We start from the raw sequence: 11,254 nt of genomic DNA on the forward strand, positions 1-11,254 counted from the left end.
GACTTAATAGTCAAATTTGGCTTATTTTGTTAATTGTGCTCTGTAGCCATATTTATGAATCCCAAAGTTCTTAGTAAAATTGGGTTCCATTAAGATTAGAAGAGGAAATATTCATGTCTCTCACATAAGTAATGTAAAGTGCAATGTACAAAGGCTGCCTGATGGAGCCCATTTCTTTTCTTATTTCATTTAAAACAAAGGATCACAGTATTCACTTCACCCCAGGGTCCACACCAGGGACCCTGGAATCTCAAGAAGAAAAAAAAAAAGAAACCTTGAAGCCAAAGACCCTGAAATAGATGGCAAGAGGGTGCAATTCAGAGTCCAGACTAAAAACGATAGGGTGCAAAGACGGCCCAGCTCACGGGGCGCCCCCCCATCCTCACTGCCCCCTTTGCTTCCCCATCTGTAAAATGGGTCAATAGCAACGATGGTTGGCACAGACTCAACATTCAGTGAGGCTGCGTGTATTAAATGAGTGTCCACAAGGACATCGTAATGACCTTCACATTTATAAGATGTTTAACTATTTATCATGTCTAACAGAGAACATATCAATTCTTCCACCAATACTGTAAAGTATTTACTTCAGTTGCAAAAATGAGGAAATTAACTCACAGAGAGCTTTAATAATGCAGTTTGCTGCAAGAGAATCAGAGAGTGACCAAGTAGGAGGGACAAACCCAGTCCTTCTGATTCCATGTTTTCCTTCCACATAGATCGTGTTCTAAAATACGTCAAGGACTGTCATGTGGAAAAACTTATCTGAGTCAATGATATGTACTCACTGGGCCCCCAAATGCCCTTCTGGCTTATCCTGATTCTTAAGAGCAGCAGAGCCCAAAACAATTGAAAACTGGGGCTCAAACAAGTACATGTACAATATATTGACAGCAGCCAACTGTTCCCAGTAGCCAAAGGTGAGAACAGCCCAAATGTCCATCAACCGATGAAGGGATAAACAAATTATGGTAGATACACACCATGGAATATTATTCAGCCATCAAAAGGAATAAAGTTCTGATATATGCTACCACATGGATGACCCTTGAAAACGTTATGCTGCATGAAAAGTGGCATGAAAGCCTACATAAGATGCTATTTATTTGAAATATCAAGAAGAGATAAATCCATAGGGACAGAAAGAAGATTGTTTGTTTTCAGGGATTGGCGAAGAACTGCTTAGTGGGTATGGGGTTTTACTTTGGAGTGGTAGAAATGTCTTGGCATCAGATAGAGGTGGCGGCTGCACAACATTGTGACTGTACTAAATGTCACTGAATTATTCACTTTAAAATGGTTAATTTTACATCACATGAATTTCACCTCAATAAATTATTTTATCAAGAACTGCAAAGGTGTCCTTTAAAAAAAATACACCCAGTCATTGGAACAAGGATGGAAAAAACACTCCCTGCCTGGGCTGCATCCACCTGCTCACTTGGTCACCTCCACGGCAAGTGCAGAGCTCCCTGTATCTGTTGGGGAAATGTGACTGTCGTTGGCCACAAAGTTGGATCAATAGTTGAATTCTCAGTGCCACACTGTTTCAGCAATAACTTAGAAACAGACTGAGCTGTATAGAGAAATTCTTGGATAAATAAGGACGGCCTTGTCTGGAAGGCTTTTGGAGGACAACAGAAATGAATAACTTGCAATCGTACTCATCCTCTTTACTGATTGCATGTGCTGCAAATAAATATTGATTTATCCATTTTTCTCCAACCAGTAAATTTCTGAGAAAAGTATTTCTCACTCAGTTACCATGGACTGAAATATTGGCATTCCCTTAAAGGCTAAAAAAAAATCTTTAAACGCTCACATTATGTAGTTCTGGAAGACCACGTTGAATGTTCTCCCAGCCCTTGTCCAGATACACACAAGGCTCACAGATTATTCTCGTCTGATTATTCAGTTTTTGGTGCCATTACGGTAAGTCCATTTCCCAAGTGCTAAGAAACATTTTAGTGGAAAGGCTAAACTAATTTTTTGTATCTGCACACATACGACACTACTCCCAGGACAGATTGTATACGTAGAAACAACATATTGGACTAAGTGTTGGGATATTTTTAGACTACCAATTTTCTTAAGCAGTGATGTGGATTCTGCATGTATTTCTGAATGACAGCTGGTTTTCCAATAAGATTTTGAGCTCTTCAAGGAAAAGAATCAGGACTTGAAGGACCTGCGGATGTTAAACTCTAAAAGCAGAAGACTTGTGTAGGTGTGTCCTGGGCATGGGGTTAGGATGAGGGCTAGGGGTTGGGGAATGCAGATCGTGGCTGCCTGAAGATACGGGAAGAGCTACCAGGTGGCAGGGATATTAACTAACTCTACACAGAGTCAAGCTTTCATTGCCAGGAAAGCAGATTTGGTTAAACCTAGGGAAGAGTGTTCTAGCAATTCATGCAACCACAAAATGGAATGGATTATTACCTAAGGCATTGAGTCTCCTATTCCTGGAAGTGTCTAAACCGAGGCTAGATGTCTGTTTTGGTGATCTGCAGTGGTGCCACACGGAACACCAGACATGGCTTGAACAACCACTATTTTATTTATTTGCTCATGATTCTTCAAGTTGGCCAGATCTTGGCATGGACAGTTCATCTCTGTTCTGTGCAACATCATCTAGGTGGCTCGGCTGGAGCAAAAGGATCCACTTTCAAAATGGTCCCACTTGCTGGCAAGTTGTGCTGGCTGTCATCCAGTAGTCCAACTGGGACTGTTGGCCAGAAGCGTTGGTTCTCTCCATGTGGCCTCTACATTTGCCAGGTTGGCTTCTTATGGCAGGGTGGTCAGAGGGTAATCAGGCTTCTTACACTGGGGCTGGCCTCAATGAGACAAAAGCAGAAGTTACTTAGGCTCCGACCTGGCATAGCATCACTTTCTCCACATTCCATCCTGCTCCTAGGGCCAGAGCAAATCCAAGTGGAAGGAACAACTGGCAGAAGCAGATACATCACGACACAAAAAAGAAAAGACCCAAAAAACAAAAAACAACAACAAAAAGAAAAGACCCAGAGACAACTACATTTAATATAGGTTTTAAAATATTTGAAATTGTACATGTCATGTCAATACAGATGAGCTTAATATACTTATTATTTTGCTTAACTTCAACATAGCATATTTTTTGGTACTAATTTTTTTTTTTTTTTTACATGGGCAGGCACCAGGAATCGAGCCTGGGTCTCCGGCATGGCAGGCAAGAACTCTGCCTGCTGAGCCACTGTGTCCTCCCCGGTACTAAAAATTTTTATAACAAAATAATGCATTTTGTATTACAATATTACAACAATATCGCTAAGACATTTGCAAGTAGATGACTATACACAATTCTGCCATATTTTATTTCACTATTCTTCTAATCTTGTTTAAAAGTTTATAAACACCTTACTATTAGGATTACTTTTGTTCATAAAAGATTTCTTTATTTAGAAATGTATCCTTGAAATACGTTTCAAGTAGATTCTTTAACATTCACTTGCTTCCTTCCACAAACATCGATTGAGCATCTACTAGGCTAGTAAAAATACCTAAATAAGGATAGCGCATTGCCTCATCTTTATCAAGTGTTATTCCCGGTGCATCCTGTGAATGCTGATCCTCATGCCTGCCCTATTGGGGTTAATCATTCCTGGGCTTTGAAAAGCCCATTATGTTTTCTAGAGTCACACAGGGAGGGAGCCATGGCTCTAGTGTTTGAAGTGGGAGCTCTGCTCTCCCCTTAGCTCAGGGTCAGGGGCTGACGGGGTCCAGGTGCCCACAGCGAATGGCCGGTAGTGTGAGGAGGAGAAAGAGCCCCTTGCCCTGGGGGTTGCAATGACCCCGTGCCTCGTTTTCCTCCTTCATGCAAAGCGAAGGGTCTGGCAGAGCCTTGAAGGGAGATGGCAGGGGTGGGGGAGGGGCTAAAGGGGCCCCTTGATGTTCTGGGTGGGAGCCCAGGAGTCCCTGTCAGGTGTTCAGAAGTAGCTGCAGCTGTGCTCGGAGTCTGGCTGTGCAGGAGTGAGGGCTTCTGGGGTCCTCAGAGTGACCCACCGGCCCAAGAGGTGCCGAGGTGGGTGTCGGCAGAGAGAGGCGCGTTCAGGAACGAGACAGCCCTTTCTTAATGGGCTTTGCACCCCCTGATGAGGGCTAAGGGTCAGGCTTAAACAGAGCATCACTGGAGCCTCTCTTAGCTTCATCATTTCCCCTTTCACATTCTGAATGAGTGGCTCTAAATTTGGAACTGACAAAAGTTGCCTGAAGATTTCCTCTCAGGAAATAATGGGCTTTATGGGCCTTTTATTGAACTGTTTTCCATTTCTTTCCATGTACCTCTTTGTTTCCAGCAATTGGATCTGAGCTGAAACGAGGAGTCTCTGTGAAGTGAGTTTCCTGTGAATATCAGGTCTCAGCCTTCTGATAGGAAGCAGTGGTGTCAGGAAGCTGTTTGGTTTAAGGAATCTAATATCGAAAAGGCAGTGTTCCCATAGGGTTCAAAAAGGTAGAATTATGGCACGCAGGAGTCATGTGAAGGGAGCCTGATACTGCAAGGGGGTGGAGCAAAACTGGTCCTTTGCTCCTTCTAACATCTCCCTGGTGCCTCCTTCTTTAGGATGTGGCACAAGACCTTTTGAAGCCTGTGTCCTTGACATCTGCTGCTTCTTCCCTGCGAAACGCATTGGTGCAATGTCTATTCTCTTTTCAAGAAAGAAGAGAACTGCGTTTTAGTAGAACACTTTAAACTTTTTCATCTAAAATGTTGGACAGAGCATACACGTTTAACAAGTCTTCCCCCATCCTCCCAATTTCAACAAACTAATTCAAAATAACAAAAAAAAGAGAGAGAGAGAGAGAGAAGAAAATGCATTAGCACTGGGAACCAGCTATTTCTAACAACATGTCAGAAACCTCAGGAAAATGCTGCCAGACATCCTGCCATGGAAATCAGACTGCATCCCCGGGCCATGCTGACGGGCGCATGTGCCCAGACTTCTTGGGACTGGTGCAGGGGGGCCTTGGGGCCTCAGCCGGCAGCCTGTGGCGGGTGCGGCAGGGACAATGCAAAGGCACCGGGGCAGTGACAGGGGCTGCTGTCCCTCGTGGCTGTGCCCTTCAGAGCAGGTACCTTGGAGACCCTCGTTGTGATCCCAACACTGGGGACACTGCCACTTCCAGCTGGGAATGAGAGGCTCCATTGCAGCTAGAGAAGTGGCAGCAGCTTAGCATTCTACAGAAAAGAAACCCTTCCGTGTGGCTACGAAACCCCTGGAGAGAAGGCAACCTCTGAACTGCCCAAGTAGAACATGTGCTAAATCAGGGCTTTTCCATTCGCTCTTACCTGGACTTAGAGGCTGCAATGGATTGAACCATGGGCCCCAAAAGACATGTTCAAGTCCTAACCCCTAGCCCTGTGAGTGTGACCTTCTTTGATGATGTGATTTGTTAAAAGGACACCAAATTGGTTTACGATGGCCCCTAATCCAATGACTGGCATCCTATAAGGAGGAGAAATTGGGGCAGACAAGGACTGAGTTCTGCGGCCACAAGCCAAGGAACCTGTGGATGCCAGCCATGCCCAGAGGCCCAGGGAGAAGCGTACAGCGGATTCAACCTTTAAGAGGAAGCGTGGCCCTGACCACACCTGGATTCCAGACTCCTGACCTCTGGTACCAAGTGACAATAAGCTCCTTTTGTTGAAGACAACTGCTGTGTGTACTTGGTTACAGCAGCCCTGACCAACAAGGCAGAGACTTCATCAGGGTCCTGTTCAATATTTCACCATCACTAACAGAACCCAACTCTGCTACCAGTACTACAGACTTAAGTCAGAATCTCTCTGACCCATCTAGGGACTCAGAGAAAATACCATTCCCAAGAGCACTTGTTACGGCATGCACCGCACTTCCCATGCCCGACCCGCAGATGCAAAGGAGAAACGTGCCTCGCAGGGGGAAGGCGATTTATTGCAAGAACAATTTGCAAGGAATTAGAGGAATCTTCCCTAAACCAATTCAAAGTGGGATTGTGAGTTAGGGCTTTTATAGGTAAAGGGAAAGGAGGAGGGGTCAAAAACCCAGTAATGACCACATGGTGCATACTTGTCAGATCAGCCATGACTTTGGAACTTTGTGAGGAGGGCACAGGCAGATGTCTCTTCCTGGGCTCTCGTAAGCACGTCTTCTCGTTCCAGCTTCGATGGTTAGTTATTGATGTTGGTGTGCAAGCTCTCACTTGCAGGGTCTTCATGAAGCTTTTCTTAGCTGATCCTCAGGAATGTCAGGCTTTTGTCTTTTGGAGGTGGAAGTCACTGATTCCCTGGACCACACCGGTTCCTGATGCCTTCTGTTATCTTATTCCTGTAAGCAGAACTGAGGGGGTCTGGCTAATGTCCTGGGAACCAAGCACAAGCAGTAGATTGCTAAGCTCAGCTGGGGCAAGCCTATTGTCCAGCTAACAATTCCCCTCTTGCATTTTCTTTTAGGTTTTTTGTTTTGTTTTACATGGGCTGGCACCAGAAAAAGAACCCCCCTTACATTTTGATTGTAGTTTTTTGTATGCTGTATGGCAGGGGTCACATCTCATTCTTTTCCCATGTGAGTAGCCTGTTATTGCAGCACCATTTGTTGAATCTTTGTTTGTTTTTTGTCTGTTTGCTTGCTTGTTTGTTTTGTTTTGGGGAAGTTCATGGGCTGGGACTCCCCTGCATTTTACTCCTTGTATTCTTAAGAAGACATAGTCTTCATATACATATATGGAAAATGGGCAAAGGTCTCATTTTTCTGTATTTACTTCCTGCTGGTCATGGATGAAGAAAATTTTCATATTATTTTGGAGGGTGCTCTAAACATAAACTTATGAGGACAATGGAGGCAACAACAAGGCAAACATATGGCAAGCAAAATAAAAACAGCACTTTAGAGAGCAATTTTCCATTTCATAGGTAAGTTCATTAACTACTTAAAAAATGAGTTAAGTATGCTGAGATTTTTAACATGCTCAGTATTACTTTGCATGTGATCTAGCATAGAGGAGATAGTATAGTTGTAGGTAGAGCACTTAGTACCAATCAACGTACAAGTTCTTCCTTGAGCTGCAGTGGGTGTTGGACTTATTATACTATAAATGCTGTCCCCTCATAGGAGCAGAATCTAGTGCTAGTTGTGTCTGTTCAGGTTCTAACTACAACACTCTGGCAATCAGCTCCAGGTGATATGTTCTTTGTACAGGTGCTGTAACACAGCATCGTTGGTCCTTTGGGGAGCAGGACAGCAGACTCTGGGGTTCTATCAGCCTGTTTTAGAACAGTCTGGAAGCAGTGTCCTCTGAAGAACTGAAGCTACTGAGCTTTTCCAGCAGGCACAGCTCCAAATGTCCTTGGTAGCAAGGTGTTTTCATAACAGCAGGTTCTTATCTACTTCTGGAGCATGTCCAGGCAATGTGTCTGGTACTTAAATAGTTTTGGGGACTGCAGAAACAAGTCTAACCAATAACTCAAATGGGCAGACAACATGTACAGTACTAGGAGCCAGGTTTAAACATGCAAGAAATTTAATTAAAGAGAGGGTCAATTTTTTCTTTACATTTTTTTCTAGGACACAGAAGACTAGGACAAGCAGCATTATTCTGTTGTCTAATATCATGCAGATCAGCTATTAACAGAAGGTTAGAATTTTTAAAAATCTTTATAATATTTCTTAAACCCTTCTCATGTGACTTAAAACATATCAATTGAAATTAAATAATTTTTAGCATTTCATTTCTACAAAGTGGAAGAACACATTTTTGCAACTGTTTGGAATAAAAAGCTATCCTTTAGAATTGACCTTGAGGAAGAAAAATGTTAAAAATTGTCAGGTTTGAAACAATATTTGGTTCCTTATTTAATTAAAGCTAAAGAAAAGACTTGGCTCTTTTTAAAAGTGGGACAACCTGTTTTTCTTAACCAAGGACATGAGAAAGCCAGCATAAAGTATAAGAAGCTATTTTGATGAAACACAGACTTTTTGCTTTTTACACTGATTACTCAGAAAAGACTTTTTATAACTTTTCACTAAGATAGACTACTAATCAAAGAAAACCTTGTCACTTTAACAGAGAGAGAACTAAATTTTAATTTTGTATCAATATGTTCTTTGACACTAAAGCTTAAAACATTTTTTTAGATAGACCCATCAAATTTTTCCCAACTTTGGCCATACTTTTCTTTTCCACCAACATTCTATGACTTGTTATAGACATTCAGGTTCTGTCTACTTTTTCTTCATTCTGCAACAACCATTTATTTTATCTCAGGACAAAACTATCCTCTTCCCTTTTAACAAAAACACATCCTTTATATCCTTCATACTTAAGTTACCAAAATGATTTTGGAAACTGTCTTCAAGCAAACATCTCACCAAAACAACATTACCATCAAAATCAAACTTGTCAAAATAATGTCAAATAGTTAAAACACTTTAGTCAACGCATTTTTTTGGCAATGCATTTTTGAAACAGTAATTTTGCAATTTTTTAACAAGAATTTTCACTTTTTCAAAGCTTTTTTTATCATTATATAATTTTTTAAAAGCTTGAACATAAGATGCCTCACCTCATTTGTGATTCCTTTTACAAAACAAATCTAATTGCAAGATGGTATTGAATTTAAAGACCCAATTTTAGGCTACTTTTCATTTGTGTCCAATTTATAACATGGCCAGGCATTATTATAAGAGAAAGTAAATTTCTTTTTTTGTTTGTTTTAAGGGGGTCCCCTCCAAATTTAAACTAATTATTCAAATGCAGTCCCAAGGAGATATAGGATATCCTGAAAATTTCATGCGGTAAGGTAACACTAACAGATATTATGAAGACAAACATTAAGACAGAAAGTTTATAAAATCAATAGATGTTTAAACTTAAAAGCAAAAAGAAAAACCATGAAGATGAAACATGCAAACAAGTTGCTCCTCAATACCATGCGGCTTCCCCAATTCACAAATACAAAATACTGAACCATCATGGAGCTTCAAAATATGCAAACCATCAGGGAGCCTCAAACTATGCTAACCAGGAGTTCCTCAAAGTCATCAGTTTCTTCTACTTAAAAGTAAAGAAAAACTAAAAGACAAGTAAACACAGCATGAGCAGACTGGCAAAGTGAAAGCAAACACAGATGAGAAGAGCCCATATACAACATTGACCCAGCACAGGGAAAGCCTTAAGTTAAAATCACCATCACACAAGTGCTCCTGGTGTCTGCTTATAGCAGAAGACTTGCCCAGAACCTCCAGCCTCAGTCCTTGAGGGAAATCCCCAGGCAGCTGCTAGGCATGGAGCTGTGGGATCCCGGGAGCCCCCACGACCGACTGGTGCACGGATCTGGGCTGCATCTCAGAGCAGCATGGTGGTCCCGGCGGAGTCACCAAATTGTTACCATAAGCACTGCACTTCCCATAGAGGGGCCTGCTCAACCCGCAGCCACAAAGTAAAGAGTCTCGCAGTGGACAGGTGATTTACTGCAAATACACTTTGCAAGGAACTGAAGGAATCTTCCCTAAATCAGTTCAAAGTGGGGATGAGGATTAGCGTTTTTATAGGTAAAGGGAAGGGGTAGGGGTCTAAAACTGAGTAATGTCCACACGGCGCATACTTGTCAGATCGGCCATGACGTTGGAGCTTTTGAGGAGGGCACAAGCAGATGTCTCCTCCTGGGCTGTCGTAAGCACGTCTTGTTGTTCCAGCTTCGATGATTAGATAGTGATGATGACATGCAGGGTCTTACATGCAGGGTCTTTATGACACTTTTCTTAGCAGATCCTCAGGAATGTCAGACTTTTGTCTCTTGAGGAGGATGTCACTGATTCCTTGGGCCACAGGGGTTCTTGATGCCTTCTGCTATCTTATTCCTGTAAACCGAACTGAGGGGGTCTGGCTAATGTCCTGGGAGCTAAGCACAAACAGTCGATTACTGAGCTCAGCTGGGGCAAGCCTATTTTCCAGCTAACAGACCCCTAACCCTTGGGTGTGCAATAAACTTATTGAACCAGGAAGTCAGCTTTGAGGACTTGCCAGTTTCATGTTCTCCATGGATAAAAGATGATAGGAGAGCAGGAAAGAACATTTTCTGGTGACAAGTACAATTCCTGAACTAAAAGGAAAAAGTCAGTGGAAGCAGAGAAGTTGAGATTAGATGCTCCAAAAGCCTTTGGAGATTAAGGGGAAAAGCAAAATTAAATAGATAAGTAAATGAGTGTCATATAGAGATTAATAATAAGTACAATAGAGGAAAACTTTAGGAGATTCAATACCTCTTTCATCAGAATGGAAATAGTAGCGAAAGTCAGAGCACTAATAGAAGGATTTCCCTGTAATGCTTGACATTTCATTCTTTCACACTTCTAAAATCTTTTCCATAAATGTGTTTCTGAATCCTTTTATATTTGAATGTTCTGTATTTGGGCTTTGTATTATTAGGATTCTCTAGAGAAAGAGAACCAACAAGAGATATTTGTAAATATGAGATTTTTTTAATATGCTGTATGGCAGGAGTCACATTTCATTCTTTTTTCCATGTGAGTATCCCATTATTGCAACACTTTGTTGAATTTTTATTTGTTTGCTTTTTTTGTTTGTTTGTTTTGGGAAGTGCATGGACCGGAGTCGAACCCAGGTCTCCTGCATGGCGGGCAAAAATTCTACCACTAAACTACCCTTGCACTCCCCTGTATATATAAGATTTTATAAAAGGGTCTCATGCAGTTGAGGGGATGCATGAGTCCAAATTCCATAAGGCAGGCCACAAGCTGACAACTCCAATACAGGTTGCTGATGATCAATCTGGGGAAGCTGGTTGAAGAAAAAAAGTGAAAGTTCTCTGTTTTCTCTTAAAAATCTTTGGCTGATTGAATTAAATCTAATTAATTGGATTCCTTCATTGCAGAAGACACTTCCTTAGTTGATTGTAGATCTAATCATCCATAGATGCAATCAGCTGATGATTTAATAAACCAGCCTTTTGATTTACTAACTAGCCACAAAATGTACTTGCAGTAATGATTAGGGCAGTGCTACCTGGCCAGACAACTGGATAGCATCACCTGGTCAAGTCAACATCTGAACCCAACCATCACAGCTTACTCTCCTTTTATTTTGATTAGCTAATTTCAGGGGTTCCTAAATTGCCTTCTTATAAGAATCATTTGAAATGGCTTGCTAAGAATACAGAGTCTCACCCCAAATGTTCTGGATCTGAATTTGGGGGGACCTGAAAATGTAATTCTAGTGA

Source organism: Tamandua tetradactyla, chromosome 3, assembly GCF_023851605.1.
Source record: "Tamandua tetradactyla isolate mTamTet1 chromosome 3, mTamTet1.pri, whole genome shotgun sequence".
In the NCBI taxonomy this organism is placed as follows: Eukaryota; Metazoa; Chordata; class Mammalia; order Pilosa; family Myrmecophagidae; genus Tamandua; species Tamandua tetradactyla.